Raw genomic sequence first — 12,851 nt, forward strand, 5'->3', positions numbered from 1 at the left:
GTTCCCCCGTATTGAGGATTATCCCACTTGTTAATGGAACTGTTTAGTGTTCCCCCGTATTGAGGATTATCCCCCTTGTTAATGGAACTGTTTAGTGTTCCCCCCGTATTGAGGATTATCCCACTTGTTAATGGAACTGTTTAGTGTTCCCCCTGTATTGAGGATTATCCCACTTGTTAATGGAACTGTTTAGTGTTCCCCCCGTATTGAGGATTATCCCACTTGTTAATGGAACTGTTTAGTGTTCCCCTCGTATTGAGGATTATCCCACTTGTTAATGGAACTGTTTAGTGTTCCCCCCGTATTGAGGATTATTCCACTTGTTAATGGAACTGTTTAGTGTTCCCCCTGTATTGAGGATTATCCCACTTGTTAATGGAACTGTTTAGTGTTCCCCCCGTATTGAGGATTATCCCACTTGTTAATGGAACTGTTTAGTGTTCCCCCCGTATTGAGGATTATCCCACTTGTTAATGGAACTGTTTAGTCTTCCCCCCGTATTGAGGATTATCCCACTTGTTAATGGAACTGTTTAGTGTTCCCGCCGTATTGAGGATTATCCCACTTGTTAATGGAACTGTTTAGTGTTCCCCCCGTATTGAGGATTATCCCACTTGTTAATGGAACTGTTTAGTGATCCCCCCGTATTGAGGATTATCCCACTTGTTAATGGAACTGTTTAGTCTTCCCTCCGTATTGAGGATTATCCCACTTGTTAATAAAACTGTTTAGTGTTCCCCCCGTATTGAGGATTATCCCACTTGTTAATGGAACTGTTTAGTGTTCCCCCCGTATTGAGGATTATCCCACTTGTTAATGGAACTGTTTAGTGTTCCCCCCGTATTGAGGATTATCCCCTTTGTTAATGGAACTGTTTAGTGTTCCCCCCGTATTGAGGATTATCCCACTTGTTAATGGAACTGTTTAGTGTTCCCCTCGTATTGAGGATTATTCCACTTGTTAATGGAACTGTTTGGTCTTCCCTCCGTATTGAGGATTATCCTACTTGTTAATGGAACTGTTTAGTGTTCCCCCCGTATTGAGGATTATCCCCCTTGTTAATGGAACTGTTTAGTGTTCCCCCCGTATTGAGGATTATCCCACTTGTTAATGGAACTGTTTAGTGTTCCCCCCGTATTGAGGATTATCCCACTTGTTAATGGAACTGTTTAGTGTTCCCCCCGTATTGAGGATTATCCCACTTGTTAATGGAACTGTTTAGTGTTCCCCCCGTATTGAGGATTATCCCACTTGTTAATGGAACTGTTTAGTGTTCCCCCCGTATTGAGGATTATCCCACTTGTTAATGGAACTGTTTAGTGTTCCCCTCGTATTGAGGATTATCCCACTTGTTAATGGAACTGTTTGGTCTTCCCCCCGTATTGAGGATTATCCCACTTGTTAATAAAACTGTTTAGTGTTCCCCCCGTATTGAGGATTATCCCACTTGTTAATGGAACTGTTTAGTGTTCCCCCCGTATTGAGGATTATCCCACTTGTTAATAAAACTGTTTAGTGTTCCCCCCGTATTGAGGATTATCCCACTTGTTAATGGAACTGTTTAGTGTTCCCCCCGTATTGAGGATTATCCCACTTGTTAATAAAACTGTTTAGTGTTCCCCCCGTATTGAGGATTATCCCACTTGTTAATGGAACTGTTTAGTCTTCCCCCCGTATTGAGGATTATCCCACTTGTTAATAAAACTGTTTAGTGTTCCCCCCGTATTGAGGATTATCCCACTTGTTAATGGAACTGTTTGGTCTTCCCTCCGTATTGAGGATTATCCCACTTGTTAATGGAACTGTTTGGTCTTCCCTCCGTATTGAGGATTATCCCACTTGTTAATGGAACTGTTTAGTGTTCTCCCAGTATTGAGGATTATCCCACTTGTTAATGGAACTGTTTAGTGTTCCCCCCGTATTGAGGATTATCCTACTTGTTAATGGAACTGTTTAGTGTTCCCCCCGTATTGAGGATTATCCCACTTGTTAATAAAACTGTTTAGTGTTCCCCCCGTATTGAGGATTATCCCACTTGTTAATGGAACTGTTTAGTGTTCCCCCCGAATTGAGGATTATCCCACTTGTTAATGGAACTGTTTTAAAACAAAGCAGGATAGATTGTATGGGTGGCGCCAACAGGAATCGAACCCACAACACTGACTTTGCAAACACACTGCTCTACAAAGTGAGCCAGACAGGACCACTCACAGCAGGAGAGATGCACACTGCTCTACCAAGTGAGCCAGACAGGACCACTCACAGCAGGCGAGATGCACACTGCTCTACCAAGTGAGCCAGACAGGACCACTCACAGCAGGAGAGATGCACACTGCTCTACCAAGTGAGCCAGACAGGACCACTCACAGCAGGAGAGATGCACACTGCTCTACCAAGTGAGCCAGACAGGACCACTCACAGCAGGAGAGATGCACACTGCTCTACCAAGTGAGCCAGACAGGACCACTCACAGCAGGCGAGATGCACACTGCTCTACCAAGTGAGCCAGACAGTACCACTCACAGCAGGAGAGATGCACACTTCTCTACCAAGTGAGCCAGACAGGACCACTCACAGCAGGAGAGATGCACACTGCTCTACCAAGTGAGCCAGACAGGACCAGACAAAGCAGGAGAGATGGAAGAAGGTGATGTTGATCCTACCTTCTTCTGGTCTTCCAGCTTTTGACTGGTCGTCTTCTTGCCATGCTTGCTGGCCTCCGATGGTCCATCCATCCCTGGTTCCAAACAAGAATAAACTCCAGGGATAGTGAGAAGAAATAAGCCAGTACAAAAAATAAAAAAGTAATGGGACCGAGGGGGGCTGGGGTGGGGGGGCTACAGTTGGCCGGAGGTGTGGGCCTGTGTCCGGCTCACACCATTACTCGGACACAGGGGACCCATGGAGCAGCTGGTGGTTGGTGGGAGTAAATGAGATGGGGGGAGGGATAGGGGGAGAGGAGGAAGGATAGGGGGAGGGACAGGGGAAAAGGAGGTGGTGATTTCAGAGAGGAGGAACGCTGCCCGGGGGCTACCTAGAGAAGCACATCGCAGTCAGCGAGGCGAAAACACTGACATCCTCACACACGAAGATCCCCAACACGCAGGTTGGTGTTTTCCACCCAGATAATCCTTGTTCGGTGCTCTTCTACCTACGGGCGTTTTCCACCCAGATAATCCTTGTTCGGTGTTCTTCTACCTACGGGTGTTTTCCACCCAGATAATCCTTGTTCGGTGCTCTTCTACCTACGGGCGTTTCCCACCCAGATAATCCGTGTTCGGTGCTCTTCTACCTACGGGCGTTTTCCACCCAGATAATCCTTGTTCGGTGCTCTTCTACCTACAGGTGTTTTCCACCCAGATAATCCTTGTTCGGTCTTCTACCTACAGGCGTTTTCCACCCAGATAATCCTTGTTCGGTGCTCTTCTACCTACGGGCGTTTTCCACCCAGATAATCCGTGTTCGGTGCTCTTCTACCTACAGGTGTTTTCCACCCAGATAATCCTTGTTCGGTGCTCTTCTACCTACAGGCGTTTTCCACCCAGATAATCCTTGTTCGGTGCTCTTCTACCTACGGGCGTTTTCCACCCAGATAATCCGTGTTCGGTGCTCTTCTACCTACAGGCGTTTTCTACTGCGGCTCCAAGTCCCAGCTCCAGCTCTTCACATCTGTAAGACAGACAACAAGATTCAGAAACCAAAAGAAAGAGAATAGCGACAAGACAACCAGAAGTCGTATCACAATTAAGAAGTCAGCTCTCTCTCTCTCTAGAAAATCTAAATCCCCTAGGGTATAATACATATGGAGGGCCCCCTGCATATCAAAGTAAATATGTTGCTATGGCATCCTATGTATGATGAGATGGGATGCATACTAGGAAGACGAGCTGTTTGTTATTTTGTGTGTGCATGTGTGATTGTTTTCTTCTATCCCTCCGATGTTTTCCACAAAGGCAGCACAGTGGGAAGGATTGAGTCATCTTGAGGTTGGGGAGCTGAGATTCTGAGGAGTCCAAGGCAGGGAGTGATGACCACAGACAGAATTGATGGCTGGCCCTGCGGAGCCCCTTTGGTACAGAAGGCCTCAAAGCCTGCTGTTTGGTTCAAGAGGCCAGTGGGTTTACAAACAGTTCAAATTGTACTCCAGAACATTTGCAACAATACGTGGCCTGGACTTGAAACTAAAGCTCGTCAGTTTATGATTCATAGCGCTTGTTGTGCAATTATGATTCAATTCAAATTGTAATTCTGCACAACTGAATCAGAATCATTCATTTCGTCAAACAACTTTTCAATTAAAGCTTTATCGATGTGCCAAAACATTAATCAGTGGCGACTGGCACAACTCTTAGGGGTGTGTCCCTAATGGCACCCTATTCCCTATGAAGTGCACGACTTTGGTGGACTACTTTAGTGCACTACATAGGGAATAGGGTGCCATCAGGGAGGCATGCTTACAGTAAATCCAGTAGCGATAGCTCCTACCAGACGCCGGAGGGTCACATACCTAGGCTCTGATAGAACCATCCATGGAATCAATATCCCACCGGCATTTCAGATCAGCTGCCGTCGTTGGACGACAGATGTGGGCCAATCAAAGGGCAAGTGTGACCCCCCCCCCCCCGGGCGGCGTGTTCTAAGGGGTGGCCTCTTAGATAAGTCTCTCCTCTCCCTAGCGAAAATCATCAGAGAGTGAGAGTTGTTCTCCCCGCTCTCGTCTCTTAACCTCATGAGTGGCTAACTAGCCTGACTTCCCTCCTAAACGCCTACGGAGCTTAAGAGGGCCATGTAGCACAGCCTCCTCACTTCCTACGGAGCTTAAGAGGGCCATGTAGCACAGCCTCATCACTTCCTTCCTATGGAGCTTAAGAGGGCCATGTAGCACAGCCTCCTCACTTCCTTCCTATGGAGCTTAAGAGGGCCATGTAGCACAGCCTCCTCACTTCCTTCCTATGGAGCTTAAGAGGGCCATGTAGCACAGCCTCCTCACTTCCTATGGAGCTTAAGAGGGCCATGTAGCACAGCCTCATCACTTCAGGGCAATCATGTCGTGTTTGAAACTCTGAACTGGATCTCAGAGGACATCATGAATCAAGGGCCACAGTAGCACAGAGGTTTCTACTGAATTCCAGAGTGTGATCAGAAACTGGCAACAGAGGAGGCTGGTGGGAGGAGCAATAGGAGGACAGGCTTATTGTAATGGCTGGAATGGAATGGAGTCAAACATGTGGTTTCCATATGTTTGAAACCGTTCCATTTATTCCATTCCGGCCTTTACAATGAGCCCACCGTCCTATAACTCCTTCCACCAGCCTCCTCTGACTGGCAATAAGCTGTGAAAAGCACTTCTGCCATGGGTTAATGATCATAATGCTATTACATTATGCAGTATATATTTCCTGGTGACAGTGGCATTGTAGAGAGCTACTGTTGTTCATTTGTTGAAGACTTTCAACAATCGAGGTAAAAATACGCTGGAGATCTCAGAGGAATGGACAAACAAAAACTAGGCGGAATCAACAAATGCATTTCCCTGAACGCCAGACATGCTAAATACAACGCGCCGCCTAGCTCCAAGACTTCCCAGGCAGCAACATGCAAGGGACTCTCGACCGTCTGTATATTTCATGAGCGCTAATTTCCCCTTTCTTCTCTTGAATATTACAAAAGAAACATCGGGACGTGCTGGGAATTGCTAGGCACATTTTCTCTTAGTGACAGAGGTGGGAGGAAGGCAGGGGCCCCGGTTCGTATCACCGTCTAGGAGTGACAGAGTACTGGGTATTCCCCGAAACTAGGCCACCCAATCCAGACGTTATTCCCCACCTGTCCTCACTGCAGCATCAACAGCCGTGCAGACTAAGCCGTAGCATTGTAAGACGTTATTCCCCACCTGTCCTCACTGCAGCATCAACAGCCATGCAGACTAAGCCGTAGCATTGTAAGGAGATTGGTCCTCAACACGTCTTATGTGATGGGAAAATACTTTCTAATCTAGACATTGTGGGCATTTCAATGCACCATGGCAGAGACACTGTCGCACAACAACAAGGGCAATTTTGTGTCTTGGCAGCTAAAAGGAGTGCTTCAGTATTCCATACAATCCTTGAGACATTTTATTCAACAGTCATACATAGAAACATACTGGGCCCTGGTTTCCCTGACAGGCTTCTACAATTCAAATCAGGGGGTGTGTTGTTTGTGTCTTGCTTCCCTTTCCCCCGACGTGTGTTGTATGCACTTTACAGCCCTGAAACGAGACAATTTCATCCAAATAGCACACTATCCCTTACCTAGTGCACTACTTTTAACCAGAGCTATATGGGCCCTGGTTAAAAGTAGTCCACTATACAGATAATAGGTGGCCATTTGAGACGATGACAGACATTCTGCATCTCTCTCCCTCTGTGTGATTAGCCTGATTGTCGCTAAGCTAACACCAATCATATGCTACTGACAGTAATTTTCTCCATCCATATAACAGCCCCCCGCTGCAGTGCCATAGACAACAAGCTATTACAGTGCTCATCATCCGCAGGGGGGCCTAGAAAATCAGCTCATGGAACGGCACTTCACTTGGGCAAAATGACTATCAACACAGACATGAAAATGTCTCATTCTTGATGATGTCTCATTCTTGACTGTACTGTAGGTGGTACAAATGCAATTTGATGCTTAAAAGAGACATCTAAACGTTGTTGTTTTTAGGCTTTTGTACAGTAGTTCAATGATGCTAAAGTATTAACATATTTATGAGGGGTGGGCCAAAGCTGTTTAATCACAGGCCTGTACCCATGTGCCCCGGGATTCACATTCTTACTCTTGACAATCATTTGACATCTTACTCTCCCTGTGCCCTTTCTGTGACACTTGGTATTCAACGGGTGTCGGTAACGCTCTACAATGGTCAATACAGTATGAATCATGGGACTGGACTGACTACACACTGCTAGTTTAATTGGAAGAGATATAAATGACTCTATAGATCTGCACTGATTTCCTCAGGGAGGGCAAGAGGACCACAGGAACGCATGCCTATTCATCTAGGCAAAGTTAAAAGGTCATTCCCCGTGAAAAATACCCCGCCGTCATACTGTAATACACTGACAACGTTCAATCAATACAGACCCTCTGAGGGTGCCACGGCGAGATTCTATCGCATTTAAACGGATCTGAAAAGCTTGTTAAGATATATAAAAAAACAAGCCAGAGGACAAACTCTGCCATGGATTTTGAAATTGCCTGGCGATTAAAAACTTGGCTGAATGTTATTTGGCGTCTGGAGCGCGATGCGGTTTGTCTCTGTGATGAGAACTGGTGAAGTGTGAATGATTGTAAATTACATTCAGCCGGAGACGGTGGATTGTGGGTTTTTATTCACACTCGGCAGAGGCGCCAGGCACCAGGCAGTAGCACCAGGCAGTAGCACCAGGCACCAGGCAGTAGCACCAGGCACCAGGCAGTAGCACCAGGCAGTAGCACCAGGCACCAGACAGTAGCACCAGGCAGTAGCACCAGGCACCAGGCAGAGGCACCAGGCAGAGGCACCAGGCAGTAGCACCAGGCACCAGGCAGAGGCACCAGACAGTAGCACCAGGCACCAGGCAGTAGTACCAGGCAGTAGCACCAGGCACCAGACAGTAGCACCAGGCACCAGACAGTAGCACCAGGCAGTAGCACCAGGCAGGTGTCCGTCAGGGATTATACGACTATACGTTCCAAAAAAAACGTCACACTAACATATAATCAACTATTAATCACAGGGCAGTGCTGGGCGACGATCCCCCCGGATCTCCCAAAGACAAAAGACAAGTTTAACTTCATGAACAATAAAATGTATCTTACTGCCAGCAGGAAGGCAATCTATTTCAACCAGCTGGCTAATGGCTAATAACCACAGCCACAAGAAGTAGCAGTGGACTGGACTGATACAGAAGGTGGTTGAGATGGCAGTCCACGGACAGAGAATAATAAGACAATGACATCATCTGTGGCAGGAGACTGAAGACACATGACTTAAAGGAAGTGATGACATCAGTATGAAGAATCCAAGCGGCTAGTATGACAGCCATGTTGGTCAATACTTAAGGAATAAGGCCCGAGGGGGAGTGGTATATGGCCAATATACCACGGCTAAGGGCTGTTCTTACCCACGATGCAACGTGGAGTGCCTGAACACAGCCCTTAGCCGTGGTATATTGGCCATATATCACAAACCCCTGAGGTGCCTTATTGCTATTATAAACTGGTTACCGACGTGATTAGAAGAGTAAAAATAAATGTGTTGCCATACCCGTGGTATACGGTCTGATCTACCATGCCTGTCAGCCAATCACATTCAGGGCTCAAATCACCCAGTGTATAATATTGAAAATACACGGAGTATACCACACATTAGGAACACCTTCCTAATATGGAGTTGCCGGGGGAGGTCTTGAACGTCAGGAAGGTTAGTTACCATGGTGAGCGGTAATGAGCAGAAACAATACAAGCAGAACAATCAGGAAAGGTGAAAACGGCAGGCAACTTAACAATGATAAGGAGACTTCTGACCAGACAGCTGTTACACTTAAAGCAAGTGTGGGAGGGATGCATAGAACACAACCAACATAAATACTGTTAACAAGACTGGAAAATAGGCTGTGATCGAAACAGGGCACCAATCTATGGATAGTTATCTAAACGAATAGAAAAACGAATGACTGTGTATGTTTAATGTAATACTATGCTTCTGTCATGCATGTAAAATACTTTAGGTGTAGTTCAAACATCTTATTGTTCCAGTGTGGAACTGTTTTGAAAAGAGCTATTGGCAGCAACCTTAGGGTTCGTAGCTTTGTGAGTGCAACATAAATGCCTTAGATGCATACAAGTGGAGGTGGAGAATGAATAGAGGCATGTGCATTCAGGGTACAGCAGGTGTATTCAGGGTACAGCGGGTGTATTCAGGGGACAGCAGGTGTATTCAGGGGACAGCGGGTGTATTCAGGGGACAGTGGGTGTATTCAGGGGACAGCAGCTGCATTCAGGGGACAGCAGCTGTATTCAGGGGACAGCAGCTGTATTCAGGGTACAGCAGCTGTATTCAGGGGACAGCAGCTGTATTCAGGGTACAGCAGGTGCATTCAGGGTACAGCAGGTGTATTCAGGGTACAGCAGCTGTATTCAGGGGACAGCGGCTGTATTCAGGGGACAGCGGCTGTATTCAGGGGACAGCGGGTGTATTCAGGGGACAGCGGGTGTATTCAGGGGACAGCAGCTGTATTCAGGGGACAGCAGCTGTATTCAGGGGACAGCAGCTGTATTCAGGGGACAGCAGCTGTATTCAGGGGACAGCAGCTGTATTCAGGGGACAGCAGGTGTATTCAGGGGACAGCGGCTGTATTCAGGGGACAGCGGGTGTATTCAGGGGACAGCGGGTGTATTCAGGGGACAGCAGGTGTATTCAGGGGACAGCAGCTGTATTCAGGGGACAGCAGCTGTATTCAGGGTACAGCAGCTGTATTCAGGGGACAGCAGGTGCATTCAGGGGACAGCAGGTGTATTCAGGGGACAGCAGGTGTATTCAGGGGACAGCAGGTGTATTCAGGGGACAGCAGGTGCATTCAGTGGACAGCAGGTGCATTCAGGGGACAGCAGGTGCATTCAGGGGACAGCAGGTAAATTCAGGGGACAGCAGGTGTATTCAGGGGACAACGGGTGTATTCAGGGGACAGCGGGTCTATTCAGGGTACAGCAGCTGTATTCAGGGTACAGCAGGTGCATTCAGGGGAAAGCAGGTGTATTCAGGGGACAGCAGGTTCATTTAGGGGACAGCAGGTGCATTCAGTGGACAGCAGGTGCATTCAGGGGACAGCAGGTGCATTCAGGGGACAGCAGGTGCATTCAGTGGACAGCAGGTAAATTCAGGGGACAGCAGGTAAATTCAGGGGACATAGGTAGGTACGTAGGAGGGACTGACAAAGAAGACATGTTTGTTTCTCCACCTCCAGTGCTGTGTGGCTCCTATCTGCAGTAAACATTACAGTGCACACATGTTCATAGCAAGACATATGGAGAATTCAAGGAAAATCAAGTTGAAAACACATCAGTGTTAGAGTTATGTGAATACAGATGTCCCTGTGAGCCTTTTAGGCCCATGTTATGCATCCGTTACAAATATTTCAGTTTCAGTACCACCTTGAACAACCTTCATTCCCTATGTCTCTCTGAGGCCTCTACTGTATTGTCTACTTCACTGGCGCAACTGAGCCAGTCTGGGCCGGAGAAAGCCCATCCAGGTCCCTACAGAACCAATTTAAAAACAGGATCCAAAAGTGCCTACGGCTAAAGTTTCCTCTGCAAAGAATATTTACATGGTTAGAGAGTGAGAGGGATCTACTGAAGACAGAATGGCACATGTAGGACAGAGAGAGAGATGGTGAGGGTAGACAGACAGGCAGAGACAGAAAGAGATGGTGAGGGTAGACAGACAGAGACAGAGAGAGAGATGGTGAGGGTAGACAGACAGGCAGAGACAGAAAGAGATGGTGAGGGTAGACAGACAGAGACAGAGAGAGAGATGGTCAGGGTAGACAGGAGGAGACAGAGAGAGAGATGGTGAGGGTAGACAGACAGGCAGAGAAAGATCACAACTGCAGACAACTACAGACGTTAATAGCTGGCAATTTATCATGACAGGATGCCCTTTGGAAACTTGCCCGCTGCATACAGTACTACACTGTGTAAAAACTAAAAGATAGTCGTTGTCATTGCAACAACGAAAAAAAGAGAGCCATGAAAACCATCTCAGCAATCGTCATTTAGCGCCCGGCTTGATTGGTATGTGCAGAAAGCTCCATGGCGAAAAAGACCCTGGTTTTTCCGTTGTCACGGTAACCAAGGGGAGAGGAAGGCAGACGGGGTGTGTGTGTGTGTATGTGTGTGTGTGTGTGTGTGTGTGTGTGTCTGTTGAATGCTGCAGGTAGCTAGCCAGCGGGGCTTCTCTTTAACCCTGTAATCCTCAGTGAAGGGAGAGGAATCTGATAGGCTGGCCGTAGTGTAATGATGGGAAGTGACCTCCATTGGCCTCCAGCTGTTAGCCACTGTCTATTACAAGAGCTTACAATTGTTTTCAGTGGGAAAGATGGCTACAAAGGACATTTTGGCACAATGATCTAAGCAGGGATCAAATTGTCTCCTCCAACATGCAGCCCTTATCTGTGATCAGTGTGTTGGAGAGGATATGAAGAGCAAACACCTCTTAGGCTATTATCTGAGGCCTGTCAACCAAAAACCAAGTTTGAGCGAGTGGAGTGGAGGAGAGGAGTGGATGAGTACACCCGTCTTTGTTCTCCAGTCTCCACCATCTCCCCTCCGCCGTGACACTCCCTGTCTCTCTCTATCGTCAACGCCATTCATTCCGGTGCTTTGTTCCCCTCCCCAGCCTCTGCTGATAGACGAGAGAGAACTCCTCCATTCTCCCATTCATCTCAATACAACCTGAATTACCGCCCAATTATGCTTAGATTACGTTGTTAATGCACTTTCTACCAGGCCAACCCCTGCACAAGCCATGGCCCATTCTAAACAGCATGGTGTATTAGAGGGGCACGTAATCTTGTACTATTGTGTCGGGATTAAAATCTAATCTCATTACAGACGGTGTCTGGCTGAAGGAAATACACTGCTTGAAAGCTGGAGAGAGAGAAAGCGAGAGAGAGGAAGAGATAAAGAGGGAGAGAAAGAGAGCGAGAGAGAGGAAGAGATTTGGAGGGAGAGAGAGATACTGGATCATGGCTGTGAAATCTCAATTTCCTAGCGTGAACAGCTAACATGTGGGGAAGGCGTTGATCCACCAGCGGCTAATTCCCTGGTCGGGGCTCTTGAACAAACGTGCACCCGACGCCACCACAAAGACCAGGGGGGGTGAAGGCGGGTGCTGAACAGGTGGGGGCTGAACAGCCAGAGGGGGCCAGGGATCCGAGTAGGAGTATCAGAACGAACTCCGCGCCTCTACTCTGTTAGCATTTCTACTTGGCACGTTCACGCTACATAAAACCCATTTTATTACAAAGATATACACGTATGTAATTTCCAATGTGATATACAGCACGCTTCAGAACGCAGCTACATTTCTGTTCATTTTAAATGCTGCTGTCGATGGAGTGCCTCGCCCTGTTAAATAAAACAGATTCTCCGACTCAATAATGGAGGCCAAAATCTCATTTCGACACACAGCCCCAAATTCCAAGGGGCCACTGCCGTGACAGGCTGGGGAGACACGCAACAGCCTGTGACTAGAGCATACATGACCACACACACTCACACACACACACACACTTCACACATTGTACCAAACTCATACACACATACATAAAACGCCCATCCTCCAATCCACCCCTGCACACAGACACACACATCATAAGTCATCCGAAGCCTATCCCCCCACTCCCACTCAACGCCCACTCAGACATCCCCTCCCAACACACTGTGTTTATTGAGCCTTGGTTGCATTGCTAAATCACCGAGAGGGGCCCGGAATGAGAGATAACGCCACACGGCAATGTTACAATCATTGATTGCAGAATCCATCATTTTTTTTATTCAACACAGAGGGAGGCCTGTGCTGCCTGGCACAACCAGGATACAGGATACTATACGACCACCTGAGAAGGCAATGGGTGGGGAAATTACTACATGTAACGCAATCAACTCTAGATAAGAGCATCAGGGGTTCTTTCACAGCACACTGCCTATGATTAGGGAGGGGAAGAAGAGATCGGGCAATATAGAGCGATTATAGAGATTCTCTCTATTCAATGAAATTCAAGGTTTCTCTCCTTCCTATGGCGTTTGAGTAAACATTTGAG

This window comes from Salvelinus fontinalis, chromosome 39 (assembly GCF_029448725.1).
Source record: "Salvelinus fontinalis isolate EN_2023a chromosome 39, ASM2944872v1, whole genome shotgun sequence".
NCBI classification, from domain to species: domain Eukaryota; kingdom Metazoa; phylum Chordata; class Actinopteri; order Salmoniformes; family Salmonidae; genus Salvelinus; species Salvelinus fontinalis.